Below are 17,891 nucleotides of genomic sequence, written 5' to 3'. Positions count from 1 at the left end.
AGAGGGGTAAAACAGCCTAAGTTGGAAGTTAAGCAGGTCAAAATTCATTGCAATAAAAAGAGAATTTGAGAAAGTATTAGCTGTGCAAGTTGTTTTAAATGTGCTGTGTTTTTAAACTATTTCATGATAGCTTGACTTTCTTAAGTGCACGGGAAGACTTTTGTCACATGTTCTGCTAACTGAATGGTAGCTATTTAATTTCTAAACTAGTTTTCTAGGCTGTAACCCTTGGTTAGAAGAGGATGTATTACCCTACCTTGCCATTGACACAAAGGGAGCGTAGGTGAGTAGTTTAGGCAAGATACCTAGCCTTCAAGTATAGAATTAAGTAAGACAAACTTCTTGATCCCCACGTCACACACCCACATACAAATACATTGGTTTGGTAATGCAGTTTGCAATGACCAAGCACATACCTCATCCCAAGCCTATGCAGCTGGGCACTGTACCCTGCTGATGTGGCTGTACTTGCTTGACGACAGCTTAGACACTGTTTCATCCTTTTGTGTGTCACCTTGTGTTTTTGCAGCGACAGTGAGAATGGTGAACTTCGGGGCATTGCTGTTTCCCACAGGCATACCACACTGTTTGGCAAATTTCTTCAGGATTTTTTCCAGCTACTCTTCTGGACCTCAGATGGGTAGTTGGGATTGACTTTCTTAAAATCACCAAGGCTGCCAAATGGGCTGGCTGAGCAACAAACTGCATGTCTCATTAGACCTTCGCTTCCCCAGCAAGTATTTCTGTGAGCACCATGCTTCACTGCCAACTAACTACACAGGTCACTTTTGCATATAGGATAGAGCCGGCTTTTAGGACATATCTATCAGGACCAACATCAACACCTGGAATGTAGACATGAACGTGTCTGAAGAAGCAAGCAGCAAGTTATGGTTGTTTTCAAGCCTCTTCTGAGGCAAGAAGAGGCCTTAGGGGTACATCTCAAAGTGTAAAACAGTGACCAGATTAAAGGAAATTTAGAGCACAGATTAAAGGAGCCCTTATTAGAGTACACATTAGAAGAAGTAGGACAACTAACACGTTTTCTCAGGATGCGCTCAGAACCACACAGGAATCATTTCAAAGAGCAGTGGCTTATGACTAAAAGAGAGAGTTTAAAGGGTTTTTTTGGATATCACGTGTCTCTCGTCTTTACTACAGGCTTAGCCTTGCACGGACAAACAGTCCAATTCCAGCACAAAGGGTGTTTAATTTCTGCTGCTTAAATGTTGGCACGGTTTGAAGCGGTGGAAAAGATTGTTATGCTCTGCTACCCCTCTTCTCAACCCTCCTGTGCTGAATGCCCGTTTGGGTTACCTTCCGCATGTGGGCTGGGTGGGAGCGAGTACTGTGGTCAAATAATACTATTGTTTCCAGTGCTTCATTTTCTAAACAATCCTCTTGTCTTCCGTCAGGCTATTTACATGGATGAGGATCATCCTTGTAATAAAGGAATCTACTATTCTATTTATTTATTTATTTTTAATTTATAACTAGGAGGTATATGGCCTTTTGGCTGGAAATATCTCTAAGCTCTAAGTAGCTATATGATTATAATCAGATATATTGGAAATAAATTAAACATTCATACAGATCTCTCCTTCAAACGTAAGTGTCAGAGCAGCTGAGATAACTGACTCCCACTGATTCGAGTTAAATAGATACTAATTACCCTTTGAGGATTTGAAACTGGAGCATAACAGAAGGCAAAATGTAACTAAAAGAAATGCAAAACACAAAAATAATTATCATATTATAAAAATAACTTGTATTGCTTTTGTACCGAGTAATCTGCACTTACATGTTTCCTCTAAAAGGATTTACAAGATTTATTAATCTGGTTCTACAGCTTCTTAGAACTCAAATCTGGGATGCACCGTATCATTTATATTGCAACAACCTCCTGAATCGAGTTTAAATTGGTTCGCTTTACAAGAAAGGGTGTGACTTTTTCAACAGGTTCTATTTTTTCCTCCAAGTAGTTGATAATACAGTCTACAGAATCATTCGACTGTTACCATGAAAGACGGCTCTTCTGCAAAGTTCTAAAAGCTGGCACCCAAATCAGCAGATTGCAGTACCTGTTGGAGACAACACATCGTTGCCTGTAATTAGGAACAAGATGTGTAGTATTAGGAACAAGGTGTGTATTGAGCTGTGACGTTAGCTAATAGTGCTGAGAAACCTTCCAAGAAATTGGCAGTAGTCAGCATTTAACTCAGTAAGATAAGGAGATGCACGAGGCTAGTCCCCAAATAGAGCAGACTTTGGCCCACAAAGCCAAATCTTCATTTCAAGGCACCAAACACCGCAGTTGCAAACAGCCAGCTTGTGCCTGCAGACAGGCACTGAACTTCCAGTTGCCAACACGACATAACATTTTTGGTGTTCTTTTGAGTGAGATGATTTTAGACATACTGGATTTACCACTGAATCTGAATATTCTTCCCTTACATTCACCAGAACGTAACGAATTCTGAGGTGCCCATGCAGCCTCACTTTGTGAAACGAAAGTATTCAGTAAGCTTTTCATGCTGCTTTTGCTTTTTGTTCCCATCATTAGCAACCTACTGAAGGTTGTATATACCAGAATCCTTAGAAGGGCTGCCATGTCTCACATGCCTCGGAACCTCCCCAAGCCACCCGGGTAAAATTTAGGAGGCAAATGGCAGCTGCCCATTCAGAGATGGACCTGAGTCCATCCTCCCCTGGGTTCGGCCGAGGCTTTTTGACTGCAGATAACTACAGTGCCATCTAGTGCTCCTTTGCTGGTGCTTGCACACGCTGCATAACATTTCTGAGGACATGGCTCTATATTTGTTACTTCTAGCTCTAACTACTTTTAAATCGTGAAAATGCAATCTATTTCCTCTGGAACATTCCCTCCCCATCCCACTTTTTTTTTTTCTTCTTATTATTTTTTTTTTCTGGGAAATGATAATGTAGGTTATATATATTCCTATAACGGATCTTTCAGCAATGCCATGAAATAAAATTGGCACTGAGCAGCGTGACTGTGTGGAATGGGGAAGGAACTGGAGACTATCTTGCAAAGACCATGTGTTCCCTTATATTCAAGATGTACAAGTTTTAAAAATAGGAATGTGGAAGTTGCTCACTGGAGTAAGCTTAGAGAAGGGACCTGGTGCCTTCTGGCACAGCCAGTCTGGGTGAAGGGCTGGAGAGTACCAGGGAGGAGAGAGGAGGTAACCCTGAATGCAAAGAGGATTTCTACAAATGAAGCCTAGCCAAAATAGTAAATAAACTATTATTTACCATATATATTTGGGAGGCAGTCTCTGTTGAAAAATCTATAGATTCCCACACATCAGGAGATGAAAAAGTCTTCAAGACCTTCTACATGATTCTGTTAACTAACATGCAGCTGATTCATGTAGCAATCATTCCCATCAACTCACCCAGGGCACTGCCAGAGGAGGAGCCCCGAGAGGAGCTTGGTTCAGACATGGGAGGACAGCTGCCCTAAAGGTAACCATAGCTGAAGAAGTTACCCCGAATGCAGCTTTTGCCTTCCTGCAGCTTGGAGCAAGGCAGCATGCCTCGAGACAGCTAACACTGTATTTCTGAACTATTTTTAAAGTAATCACACAAAGAAGGTCCTAGTGAGAAACCAATGGGAAATAAGCACTTAGGGACTTGTGAAAACACTGCTGGGTTCCTGTCTACATCTGCAGAAGCTTTTAAATCTGACCTCAGGACATCTGGTGGCCAAGTAAACATGCTTTGCTAAATGTGACACTGATTTTAGGCACTGTTGTATAATGTGACCTGTGGCCTGTGTGATTAAAAGTAGCTGCTGTTGCCAGATGTTCCACGTGTCTCCCCAGGCTGCTTATTTTAAGTGCTGGCAGCATCTACCACCAAGCAGTCCAGCACCAAGTGGGCCAAGTGACTATTTCTGTTTTCTCAAAGACCTATAAAGTTGAGGTGTTTATCTGAAACAGTTTGAGGCCATGTCCATGACAACAAATTTCAGGTATATAACAGGTTCCATTTAAACCAGTGAAGTTTGTTCTGTGATTTCTCCCATCTTATAATCATTGTATTTCAAGAACTATACTGGGATTGCTCTTGAAAAGTCCTCCTGGCACTTCCAGCATTCTCATTTGAATAGCACCTTCAATACTGGTCTAAAATTAGACTCTGTTCCTGAAATGAATATGTTGCTCTTCAATACTCAAGCCACAAATACAATAAATTCTTCTCTCATATACTTAGTGCTGAATTAGTTTCAAGCAAGACAGGAAGATTTGCTTTTTCCCCCTTCTAAGGTCACAAAGTAAATAATAGGAACTGTTTTCTGTGCAATCTGATTGAAAGTGTTGGCACTTTATTAGCCAGCAGAATAAATGTTGCCTGGTAGCAGAACTATAGGTAAGCTATATTTATAGGTAAGCTATATAAGGTATAGCAAAATAGACAAGATAGGTAATGTTATAAAACTCTAACTTAAATAAGTATGTATCAAGAAATTAATGCAACATACAAATCTAGATCTATTATTGCTAAATTTTTCAACTAAGAAGTAGGCACAAACTTCCATATACTTGATACAAATGTCTAGACCTTATCTTACTTGAGTGAGTTCATGTCTGTTTAATAAGCAGAACGGTGCCAACAATTTTATAGAAAGCCCCACGTGCTGTTTTTTAGCTCTGGAATGTCTCCAAGCAAGTCACACTCTTTAGAAAAAAAAAAGTTTGGCCCTGATCCTGCCAAGACTTATGTACGTGTCAAGTTTTACATGCTATGAAGAGCCCCATTGATTTAAATGGAACGATTCACAAAGCAAAACGTTAAGCATCTGCACACATTCCACCAGCTTTAGGATCTGTGTTTGAAATACACTGATGCGTTCTTAACCTTCCTCTCTAATGGGCTCTTTGTTTCTGTGTGGTGAGTACAGCCCACCGTTCGGTTTTTGTGTCTCCAACACCTTCTGTAGCTGTTGCATTACTTCTCCAGCCTGACTTTCCTGGATCATTTCACAGGATCCTGTAAACCGTGCAAGAGTGGACTGCAAGCAGGGAACCTACATAGTCAATATTTTTCACAGATCAAGAGTGCAATACATTATCCTTAACAATATTAACAGATCTCCATGAATTAATGACAGATAGAAGAATTTCATCCAATAAAAATTGCCTAAAATTCAATTTGCATGAGTAAGAATCCCCCCCTACCTCTCTGCCCTGTGAGTGCCAACAACTTCTGCTTTAAAAAGTTTCCAGCGCTGTTCCTGAAAAAAATTCAAATGTGATTTGAGAATGACAGTCTGGTACCATCTTCCTGAGTCTGCAAAAGATAATTCCAGAGCCTCTGCTGCTGCCCAAAGCCTTCTCAAATTGCAAAGGAGTGAACAATGGCCAGAATTTAAACTGATACGAGAAAACACTTTCCAGATTTTGCTAGGTAAGTCTTACAGAATGACAGTAAATGCAAGGTCCTCCTAAAGCTTTGGAGTGACTGCATAAGCTGTCTCAGAGATGCCCACCGTCTGTCTTGGACAGTGCTCAAACAGAGAACAGAAACCAGGGACTCCTAACCACGTCAGCCTGCTTCCCATTTAGAACACAGCACCAAAACTGGGGGAAAGACTGACGCAGTTTAATTTAGGGACATTCTTACTGAATTTTACTTTACATCCTATGTTGGCTCTGATAAGAGCCTCAATTTTAGGACTATGCAAAGTATGCAAGCAAACTACATACACTTTAATCTTTTCTTAAAGGTCAGGACAGCACTCCCATTGTGTCCAGAAAACATTTCACATATTTAGTGAGCACTGTCTATGATATATAAAAAAGAACTGACTGACAGTGTCACAGTTAAGCACAGTACACTACTGTCTCATTCTTTTAAATGTCAGATAGATGTTCCACTCTGGTATATTTCAAACCTGTTAAGAGACTAAGATAGAACAGGTGTTGATCAATTTTTCACTGTCAAGCAACAAATATAACTTAAGGAACAATATAGAAACAGAAGGCTTGAAATATAAATGTTTCCTTCACCTAGGAGTTCTACCAGAACATGTCGACACAAGGATTTCAAGTGACTTCTTAAGCGTCAGTGACATCTCACTTCACATTTTTACCATTAAGTGGTATTTTGCATAGAAACTTCTCTTCTGTGATAGTGTTCCTAATGCTAAACTTTTCATCTGGCCTAATTTGTCAGAAGGACTTTGGTCTTGTCTGCTTTCTTTTGCGGGAGTGAAAACCAAGAGAGGCAGAGAGAGTGAAGTGTGCGTGTATGAACTAATGGGGAAGAAACAAACAGCAACGGGCCAAAGAAATGGAGGCGGGTGCAGAAGTAGCAGACATCTACACTGCACAGCTCAGGGCATGACAGTGTCCTGAAAGATGAGGCCCTCTTTAGATGGTGGGAGAAAGTAAGCTTTTTGAAGGCTGTGGTTTTACTCCGTGGCTCAGCCTCAAATGGCCGCTGTGAAGAAGAATAAGTTTTTAAACTGTTGAGAGAGAGGGAGAATGGAAGAATGAGGGAGAAGGAGGTAGAAGTTGGAATCTCAGTGCAACTTGTGATTTAATTGGTTGCCAACACAGAGTTTATTCTTCTGGTTATTGTTGGATAACATTAAGACATGTGTCAAGTTGTGACCTGTTAAAGGAGTTCAGAAGGCTTTCAGTCTCAAGCAAGGAAAAGATTTTGCCACTCCCCAGGTTCAATATTTAATTTGGCCATAGGCCGTCTGCCAGCGCAGTGGAAGATCCAGCTGGAGCACAGGGGTTTGCACATGATCTCTGATAGAGAGGTGAGATCAAACTGAAAACCAAGCTGTGCAGAAGCCTGTAAATGTCATCTGCAGCCTAATATCACACTGAAATAAAATACATTCGTAATGAACTCTTCTGGCTTTAAGAAAGACTCAGGCGTCCTGACACCCTAGAGTATGGCTGATCAGTTCCTGTGATGTCTTTGAGCTGCAGAGGCCATTCTCCCATCCAGCAGTGCTGCCTGGCCAGCCAGTGCACAGTTGAGAAGCCTCACTAAGGACCAGAGCACTTGACTAGCGTTACATGTGATGGCTCTGGGCAGCCCCTTCTGGCTCACTCTCTCACCCCATCTCTCCCCCATCCCTTACCCTAGCAGCTTTAAAGAGTGAAGAGGGAATTGGTAAATGCTCGCTGGATACCGTCCTAAGCTTCATGGGACTTAGACTCCAGTGGAAAGGTGCTGCAGCACCCATCTCTCTAAGGAACAGGGTCCTCTATAAGCTTTCATTAGTACAGCAGAAGGCTTCCAGGGTCGGTACTTCAAAGCAGCTGTGACGGCCAGCCTGCAGAGCAAGGGGAGGACAGAGGGATTTATTTTATCCGTTCTCTGTTTCCTATCGTCAAATATCAGCGCACGCACCTGTCAGTTTTCACAACGCACTACAGATGATCTGCTGTTTAGCAGAGTTGCCGGATTTGCTTTTACTTTGCAAGGTTGTGTGCTCTAGAGCCACTATCTTGCAAAAGGTATCCCATTTAACATTGCTGCCTAACACACCCCTCTCTCAGTGGTACAGTTTCCTATCCTATTCACTTAATAGTCATAGATTCATTTTCATTCTTTTTTTTACAATTCCTTTAGCTTTACATATTTCACCGATGTAACTCCAAATACTCTCCATCTGGAATATCACTTTGGCTTTCTATTTCATATGACTGGGAATTCATTTAGTTTTGTCAGTATTTAGGTTTTGTTAAACTCTGCCTTCATATTTTTATTGTTATTTTTTTAATGCTGGTGGCGAGCTGCTGGAAACTGTTAGCTGGCTTTCCGGGTGGGCTGCATTAATTTTTCATTCACACTTGAAAGTACAGAATGCTAAAACTTAACAGGTTGTGGCACAGCGGAGATGTAGCAATTTTTCAACAGCCATGAATAATGCTTACAGTGAAGTTCTTTTCTCGGCCTCTTAATTCTTGCTGTATACTTTTGTCGGACCTTGTCAAGAGAACTAGTTTAGAAATGGATTTTCACAGCTGTTCAGTTGAGTTCCCAAACGCCTGTAATTCCTCCTTAGTAATGGAATGTCTAATTCTGCATCTTTCCCTCATGATTAGGTAGTTTCCTTTCTCAGTAGTTTAAAAATTATTGTTATTTAATATCAATAACCTGGATTTTTGTATAACTTTCCTTGTCTTACTGTAATATTGGTATCGTTCTATTACTCTTTTCCATTTCATCCCTACAGTACATGCCAGACCTGACTTGTCTCATTACCAAAGCGCTTGAATAATATCATAGAATCATAGAATGGCCTGGGTTGAAAAGGACCAAAATGATCATCGAGTTTCAACCCCCCTGCTATGCGCAGGGTCGCCAACCACCAGACCAGGATGCCCAGAGCCACATCCAGCCTGGCCTTGAATGTTAAATCCATCTTCTGTTTATGATTCCTATGCTTGCAAAACAGCAAGCAATAAAGTCAGTCATTCAGGACCAGGTTCTGTTCTATCCTTTTCACATAAGTGAATGCAGAAGCCATCACTGACTTTTATGGAGTTATTGTCAAATGAAAACAAAATTTCCTTGGGCCCAGAATTTGGCATATTCATACTGTACCTTGCTCAGAGGGCTTTCTGTAATGCGACTGAGCTGATGAAGTGAGCAGAGAAAAGGGCTTAAAAATATTGTTTTTCTTTTCTATTCATTTAGCACTGCTGAGTGATTTGAGGTTCACTGGCAGGAAAAAAAGTACTCTGGTTGTTAATGTGACTTCTGTGGTCTGCAGTAAACATGAAAAAGTTCAAAAAGGAATTTTCCTTCTGGAATTTCCAATAGTCTTCTCTTGTCCAATAATACAGGCTTCATTCTTGGCTTGTACACCTAACTTGAAGAAATTCTGCTTCAATAAATTCAAGTTCAATATTTGAAATTGCGAGATAATCTTTTCTACTCTCCCATATTTCACGAGTAACTCACTATTCACAGGCAATCTCCCTTCTTTTGAGGGGAAGATGGAGAAAGTGGGCCCCTAGAATTAGCCATTTCTAAAGCCAGATGGGTTACGTTTCTACTAGAAGTGGTGAGCTTTATTTGTGAAATTCAGCTGCCTGTATCATGCCAGAGGGAGATAAGATGATAGATGATTCTCTCTGGCTTGAGGGCTTATGAATAAAGGGAGATAGGAAGAGGCACAGAGAAGGAGCATTTGTTCTTGGGGGAGTCCTCCGTCATGTGAGGAATGGTAAATACGTCCACATGCACAAGAAGCAGAGTCAGAGACGCCTACAGATGACCTTCAGATTACCATCCAAGATTCAAGCACGTTGCTTTCTACTTTTTTGAGGTAAAGGTTTTCCATGGAATGCAACTGTAATCTGAATACTTTTGACACCTTCGTACCTAAACTGGGAAAATCTGAAAAGATTATTTTTGCACAGTAATTGCACTCTTCTCTGACAGGGTAGCACTGACACAGTGCTGCAACAAGCCTGACACTAGAGCTGCACGATTCCCGTGTGCCATTCATTCTGTCACAACACATTTTTCCAACTCTGAATTTTTTTTTTAGCCTTTACTGACTGATCTCATCAATGTGCCGCGATAGAGACACTGAAAAACGATTGCAAATTATGGTGTTACGTGCTGGATTACTGGAAATACTTAAACTTTTTGGGAGACGTTTACTAAAAGCTAATTAAAGTTGTTTTAGGAAACATACAAATTGCATTATTGCTTTTAAATGCTGCAGCAGTTTCAAAAAAAGGAAAAGCCCCTTTTTACAGCTTCTAGACTCATAAGGAGCATAAGTTTTCCATGAAGAAAGCTTTACTTTTCAGAAATAGTTGTTTTTACTCCAAATGCCAAAAGCTAAGGTATTTGAGAATGCAAAAATCTTTTTCTATTTTCATTGGCAAAGAATCCTCATTTAGGGGAAAAGTCAGGAAAAAAGAATACAGGGCTTTGCAAGGGAGCAGCGAGCATTCTGAGTACATTTATTATCCTGGCACTTCTAATATTTCTTCAGATAAGTTTATCTTAGCCTTACAACTCCATTACAGCTAAACGGCAGCCAGCTTTTCAGCATCCTAATGCTATTTTTAGGACTCAGAATGGCGTGATATGAAATTGCCTCTCAGAAACCCACTGTATATTATTGCAATAAAGTTAATTATTTAGATAACCATTTACCTTGCCTGTTCTTAATCACTTCCCTTTCATTTTCCAGAAAAAAAATACCACAAAACAAAACCATCCCAACATTTGAACTAATGGTGTCTGCAAAACCAACATATATATGTAATAGTTCATTCTAGAGGTTCAGATCCTCAAGAACAGTGTGGTGGCTACATTTCAGGTGGATCATTGTTGCACACGCCTGAAGCTCGCCTCCTATGGATTGTCCAATCTGTCTGTGCTCTGCGCTGATTCAGTGTGCTCTATCCCTCCTCCTCCTCTGTCCACTCAATGAGCTAAAAGCCCTCAGTTGTGGGAAAAGTGACCACCGGGGCAGCTTTTGCATGCGCAGACGAGCAGATGCATTTGCACTCTTGAAGCATCTTCACTTTTACTGTCATGTCGAACACATTCAACCTCAAGAGTTAAGGATCTGGAGGAAAGCTATGGATAAATTAGAAAGGCCCCAGAAAAGAAGTAGAGGTTGAGTTCTAACCTCCACAAGAGGCACTCCATAGATTTCAGCGTAGTCTTTTATACTTATTTAAACGGGGCGCAGTCCAGAACAAAGTTTTGAATTTGCAAAACTATACTTCTGACAAACAATTCTGCCTCAACGTCCAAATCCTCTCCCTGTTGCCCTGCTTTCATGATCTGCTTTCCCTGCGCTCTTTCTGCTCTCCCTCCATTGCTTCAGTGGCTCCTGGAATTTTTCACAGATCGTTCAGTCTTTAGGCCTGAACTAGGAGGATCCCTCTATTTCTTTCCTTCCAGGAGAGAAGGAACATTTTGAGAGAGAAAAAATGCGTACATAATGTTAAAAAAAACAAGACTGATGAAAAGGAAGCCATTCAATAGCTTGTTTACATGCAAAATTTCTCCACACACCCACAGTTCATGTGAGAAGGAACCCTAATAGTTTGCTTCAGCATGCATGACTTGAGGCTCAAGAAGAAAACACGTTCCAGACTTGTTGCTTCTGTTATCTTTCCTCTGTATATTTCTGTATGAACTAGTGAATAAGGTTATGAAAGTCAGTTAAGTGACTCACAGAGTGTGTTTCCAGATAATTGAAGGTGGCAGAACTAAGCCTTCCTGGATACATCCATGTTTTCAAAGGCATGCTGTCTCTTGTTTGATCCTTTGCCTTTTACTCCCACAAGGACAGCTGAGGTGGAACATTCTTGGGCCACCCAGGCTGGAGGAGGAAAAGCAGCAGGACTGGGACCCCAGAGTGGGAGGTGTTAGAGAAAGTATAGTTGAGTGGAATAGGGGGTTCCTTTTGCTTCACAGAGATTAATGGAGTACAGAGCAGGAGAGGTGTGTGGGATTGCTGACACACCAGCTTTGCTACTGTATGTTCAGCCTGAAGCTGCTGCAAAAAAATGAGGTTACCAGTGGAGACCAGTGGGACAGAACACAGAGTATGCTGTGCTTTAACAGCCGTGAAGACCTGAAGAACAACCAGAGAATCTAAAGCCCAATATTTTATTTCTGTATCGTTAATGACAAGTATTCAACATTTATGAGGCAGCTCTCCAAAATCTTTAAAGTTTGTTGATGTTGTTAATCCTTTTGGGGTTCTTTTTACTTTGCCTTTTAGAATGTGTAATTTTTCTTTACCATTACACAAATAAGGTGTGACACTATATGATTTCGGGACTTAGATTTAGGAAACTCACATCACCCTACTGTTGTCAGTTATATGATAAGATTATGTGCTTTTAGAGCAATGGTGAAAGTTTCAGATCATTTTCATTTTATTTAGCTCCACTTTTTTTCATGGAATTGTTTGAGTTACATGGCACGAAGCATACTTAAATCATGTCTGGAAAGAAATTTGTAGATGTAAAAACGAAACTTGCAGCTCACACAACCAGTACGTTCTCCTCATCACACAATGGCCAAAGTTCTCACAAGAGTCTACTCACGTTTAAATGAAGACAGTCTTTCGTACCACTGAAATCTAAGGAATTCTTCATCAAAGCACCACAATGCCTTTCATTGCATGAAAGCAGTCAGGTGACATAAAGGCTGACGCTCTGAAAAGCATGGCTTACATATGAGATCTAGACACACTATATACTTACAGTTTTCGGTTGCATGTGAGAGCTTGTGACTCTCTGGGTTTTCTTTCATGTGTAAAAACATGAAGGGCTGCTTGTTCTTCTAATGATCCATTTAAGTAAGACAAAGGAAACCCTTTTATTCTACTCAGAAGATACGAGCTTTGAACTTCAAATGTATTCCATTTTCCCAACCAGGCAGACATCTTGGGAATGATCAGGACACATCTGAACCACCCAGGGATCTGTGCCATTCAGACGCCCTAGGTTGTCCAAGGTATCTTTGTTGGTCTGGCAGGTATACTAAACTTACGGACGCGAGCACTTCTGTAGCAGCAATTGGAGTAAAAACAGCAGGACATAAAAACAACTAGATGCTTCTGAATCACCTCACATCTAACATTCAAAGCTGTTCCTAAACAGGACAACTGACAAAATCCACACACTCTGTGTAGTTCACCGGCTCCTGTATTTGTATGTACAAGCAATAATTTCTAGAAGAGCTGTTGATTTTACACACAGACATCTCAGGGACTGTGCCTTATTCTGGAGCCAGCAGTGATCGGTTGCCTCTCTGTCCTTTATGTTTTTCCCATTAATAGTTCATGAAATCTTGCAAAGGTGATGGAAAGCACAGACAGGAGCCAGAGACTGAAGTAATGAATGTCATACCACTGAGCAGACATCAGAAGTGGTACGTGACAGAGCAAGATTACTTAGGAGACATAAGGAGTGATGCAGGATTGGTAAATCCTTAGGCAATGGCTCCAATTTCTTTACTGGGATGTTCCATGCCAGTGCCAGGAGGAATCCTCATAATCCCTGCTTGCCAACAGGATAGCCCCAGCAGCCTCTTGTAATAGGACTGCTGAGAGAAACAGTGCCTCCTATGGATGCCACTACTTGCTGAGAAAAATTCCTATCTTGATTCAAAACAATACAAAAACTCCTTTTGACTTAGCCTAAAAAAAGGTTTAATCCTTGGAGAAGCCAAAGAGTAGCATTGTATTTCTGGACTAAGCAGCTCTTGTCCCAAGGGACCAGAAAACACTTCAGCTCCTCAGTGGTTCAGAAGTGGATGGCTCAAGTAGAGCTCTCTGTTTGCTTGATGGAAATAGCCAGAATCTGGCCTAATGACAGTATATAAAGTTGGGAATTACTCCTGAACTTTGAATACACCCCTCTTGGTCATAACCAATAACTAGAGCGGACAACCTGAAGTAAAGAGGACAGCAGGTAACATGCAGCTACAGAGAAATCAGCAGTCATGAACACTCACGCTGCTGGTATAGTCACATGCCTATTCTAAAGTCTTAACCTCTTTGAATGCAAACACTTAGCAAACAGTCTGGGGGTATGAGGTGTGGGGGGAGTGATACAGACGTCTGTCATTGTGATAACACAAGTGAAGTACTTTGCTCTGCCTTCAGCTTCCTGATGACAGAAATGGAAAACAATTATCATTTTCCCAACTGGATTCTGAGTTTATTGTCCTGGGAACATTCCTTGCAGATGACAGCAAAAAAGAGAATAAAGTATCCTAACAGATGTAATTCTAGTTCTTCTACTATTTATCCCTCCTGCCAAGTTGGAAGCCTGTTTATTTGGTTTATTAAATGTTACAGCTTAGGATTTAAAATACCATATAGCAGGACTGGAAAAACTACGTATTTAACCACTGCATTATCTTTCTTTCTTCATCTGTTATCTGACAAGGTCACTAGAGTGTGTAGGCACTTGCAATGTTCAAGACACAATGCAGCAATAAATTGTTCTCCTTTTGGTATCCGCTGTAAAATCTGCAGGATGACCAACAGTTATGAACACCTCATAGAATGGGGTACGAGGATGTGATACTGGATTCTGTATCTATATTCTACGTTGGAGGCACAGTCTCTGTAGCTGGAGATATATAAGCAAATTAACGGGAGCATATGAAATGTTACGTTCTTTTGGCTCCAGTGCCTCTTCCTCTTATCAAATGATAGCCACCATTAGAAACCTTTCTTTCTTCTTCCACTCCTCCTCAGAGAGAAAGCTAATTATTATCTTTGTATATCCGTGCAGCTGGAGAACTTCTCAAGCACTTGCTTCAATAAAGTGTAAACTTCTGTCCCTGGGGTCCCTACATGCCATAATTCAGTGAGGAATGTGTCTTTCATAGGAGCTTACATTTTGTATTGGTCTGTACTTCAAAAATATATGTGATACAAATATTTAAATAGTTTCAGTGTATGTAGTAGTTTCAGTGTATGCAGTAGTTTCAGTGTATGTAGTTTTTAGTCTCTTTTTATGGAAACAAGACATTACACTGATCAATGCCTGTGTGATAATAAGAGCTTTGATGTGACTGATCTCAGACCGTCTTTTAAGCATACCCTAAGGGGGAACCAGAGGGTGCGCATGCAAGCTTTCAGCCACATTAAAAATCCAACATGTGCTAAAGTTAAAATCAGAACCTAGTGCTTTGCCTTCAGTGCTCTGGAGGATGAAGGTCACAGAGCCTCACCCATTTTGGTATCCCCTATAATGACCCTCACTGGTAATGCTAATGGCACAGCTTTGGGCTCCCTCCTACTCCCAGCCATATTCCACCAGATTTCTCTCTTCCCCATCTCTGCTATTACTGCCATGTGCTATGCTGGACATGAGAGGACAAGAGTGAAAGCTACCACACGCTGTTTTCATACTCAGAAATAAGAGAACGATCCTTTTCTAAGTAACCATCGGTCCTTAAGGATAATAAAAGTTTGCACAGAATTCCCAGAAACACCTTCCTTCATCTGAGCCATGTTAGTGCCAGCATTCTAGTTCATTTATGTTTTTGAATCCTTCGGTCATATTCTAACAGGGAGATAAATGGCAGGAAAGTGTGGTGGCTCTTTTGAGTTGAAGTACGTAAGTGCATAGACACAGTAAATCAAAGCTTCTTTCCAGGCAATTAACAAAAAACAGTCAATGAAACAAGGAAGAATTTCAGTGCAGAACTAAACTTGGCAGTCCAAGATCATTTCCAGGCATTTCTCAAAAATACTATTATTTCTGTTATTTATAAACTATGGATTTAAATCTTCACATTGTAAAAACTAGGACAGTTAATCAGCTTGAACATCATGCATACTGGTAAATATTCAGAGAGAGCTCAAAACAATTTAAAAATAATCCTTGAGAATTTAGTAAGGACTGCAAAAAGAAAAGCAGTGATTTATATAGAACAGCAGTCTGACACCCTTCTACAGTCCTGCTGTTAATTACTTTATTTCTGTACTTTGCCAGTTATGACACTCCAGACATATGCAATAGGATACAAAATGCATCAAAAAAATGAACTAACATACGATGTTAAAAATGACCCTGAAACAAATTCTACAGGAGAAAAAGCAACAGCCCTTCCATTTGATCTTTCCTTCCAGAGGAGGCCTCAGGCTGCCTCTTTACCAGAAGCCTTTACCCACAGAACCTGCATTGTTTGATATTGGCTGACACCAGTGTCATGAGAGTACATTCTGTTTATTTGCCAAGGGCTGAAGTTAAGTGGATAATTGGTGCCTTTCAAGAAGATGCTTCTGTTCAGGTAAAAGAAAGGCTAGATTTTCCTGGCTAACATCAAATGGGTATACAAGTACGTGCCAATCGACAGTGACAAAAGGTATCTTCTTTCTAGAGCAGACCAGGTGTTTTCCACCAGCTTTGGAAGTCTTACAGATTTTTGGAACAAGGGGAAGGCTTAAACTCAAGAGTTCCCCTTTGCAAACTGTTACCCACCAGACCTTAATGTCTGAAGTAAGAAACTATGCTGATCTCACCAATGTGAGAGCCAGAAGAACAAAATCCTCAAAGGGCGTATCTATTTACAATCACAAACACACTCAGATGAGGTATAAAATGTGGTTTTGATTAGAGTGTAGTTGTAGCACCGTGGATCTAGCTCCCATACTCAGCATCTTAGATGGATCCTGCAGTTTGCATTTAAGTTCAAAGTACATGCTCACACTTCTGATAGTAACAAAGCTAATTGTATGAACCCTGAGGTGCGTGGTCACTCCAGCACAACTAAAGTAGGTATATTCCTACAAAGACAAAGTCAGCACAATCTGTATGTAAGTAGAGATTAAATGCGCTCTATGTATGACACAATGCAGAGCACAGGCACTCCCTCCTTTTCTGTTAGCATGGATTACCTTTGTTCTGATGAGAAGTGCAGTGATACAGAATAGAAGTGAGAAACGCACAGAGAGATGCAGCAAGGTCCTTGACCAAGGCAGGTACTCGCTGGCTGCTAGTCAGGCACAGGGAGGTTCCAGCCTCCACCAGCATTTGCACATCCAGAGGCAGTCAAGGAATGCAAGATCTAGGGATAAAGGAAACAAAAAAGAGCTGGGAAAGGTCACATATCTGTCACTTTGTCTGTGTAAAGTAGATACAGTTTTTCCAGAAATTTGACAGCATTAATGAGGCTCAGAGATCTATAGCTGGAAGGCATTTCCTGATATCCTTCAGACCACTTCCTAGTACTGACACAGAATAAAGTATATCAAGCTATTCCTGACAGATGCGTATTTCATAACAGCTTCCAATGAAAGCGATTGCACAATTTCCATCGGCAGCATCCTCTCGCAATATTTCACATCTAACTCTTCTAACTAGGATTTTTTCCTAATGGCTAATCTAAATCTCTCATTACAAATTCAGATAACTTGTTCTTAATTTCTTACCTGCACTGGGCACAGTCAACAGTTGAGTCAACTTCCCAACAACTGCAAGCTGAAAACAGTTTCCTATATTTCTTCTTCTCTCAGTTTCCTCTTTTCTTCTTCTTATTTTTTTTTTTAGCCTAACTTCCTTCTTTTCTCTCTCAGAGCACAGGTTTTCTGAACCGCCTGACATTTCTACTGCTTTTCTCTCCACTTTCTAGTTTTTCACCCTTTTTGAAACATGGGACCCAAAACAGGACTATCTATTCTACCAGTGGAAGAAAAATCCAACACCAAACAGACCAGAAAAATGACCTCCTTTGGCTGAAGTGTGGCCCAATTATTAACATTTCCCTGAACATCACCTCTCTATTTTGCAGTCCTGACTCATATTCAGCTTATGATCCATGTAACCCCAGGTTTTCTTCTACAGAAAAGACTGCACGAGGATTTTGAGCTCACTCTGAAGGGCAGACAAGGGTAGATCATGTTGTGTTGTGACAGCTGTGAAGAAAGGGAGCCTCGGGGCCTGTGTTTGCCAGCCATGACCACACTGGACACAGCTTTAAAAAGTTGCTGTCAGTTAATTTGCACCAAGCATATGCACATCATTTCATCCACTTACAAGACGCCAGTCTGAAGACTGTCATGCCTATGACCTTACCCTGAGTATGATGAATAAAAATCAATAAAGGGAGCTCATGCCACTAACTGTGTGTTTTCCTTCAGGTGTCTTCTCCTCACTTCACTTCTGCCTCTGATTTAGTACAGGTCTCAACCCATCTAACTGTTCTAAATCTAGCATAATCTCTAAGCTTGCTTTTTAGGCCTCCTCTACAATCCAGGAGTGGAAGAAATACTTACCAAGCTCTAGATTTATTCCACTCCAAAATTAAAGTCTTACATACGTGGAGTGAATCACCTTCTGAAAGCGCTGTCTCTCTCCATTGACTAGCAAAGAGTGTAAAAACCAACC

The 17,891-nt window shown here is 40.8% G+C and overlaps 1 long non-coding RNA gene across 2 annotated transcripts; it reads right to left on the bottom strand.

The window, feature by feature from the left end:
- Positions 1 to 264: 264 nt before the first annotated feature.
- LOC101751536 lies at positions 265 to 16,982 on the bottom strand. 2 transcript variants are annotated; one of them, XR_005858717.2, is made up of 3 exons: positions 16,937 to 16,982; positions 16,403 to 16,572; positions 265 to 13,655 (listed from the first exon to the last, which is right to left on the bottom strand). It is a non-coding gene; the product is annotated as an uncharacterized LOC101751536 (long non-coding RNA). The 2 variants fall into 2 exon arrangements; XR_005858718.2 differs by lacking the exon at positions 265 to 13,655 and having other exon boundaries at positions 16,096 to 16,572.
- Between the last annotated feature and the right edge of the window lie 909 nt (positions 16,983 to 17,891).

This window comes from Gallus gallus, chromosome 3 (genome assembly GCF_016699485.2).
Source record: "Gallus gallus isolate bGalGal1 chromosome 3, bGalGal1.mat.broiler.GRCg7b, whole genome shotgun sequence".
NCBI classification, from domain to species: domain Eukaryota; kingdom Metazoa; phylum Chordata; class Aves; order Galliformes; family Phasianidae; genus Gallus; species Gallus gallus.
The sequence above is the reverse complement of the archived record's forward strand: the minus strand, read 5'-3'. Positions and strand labels throughout refer to the sequence as shown.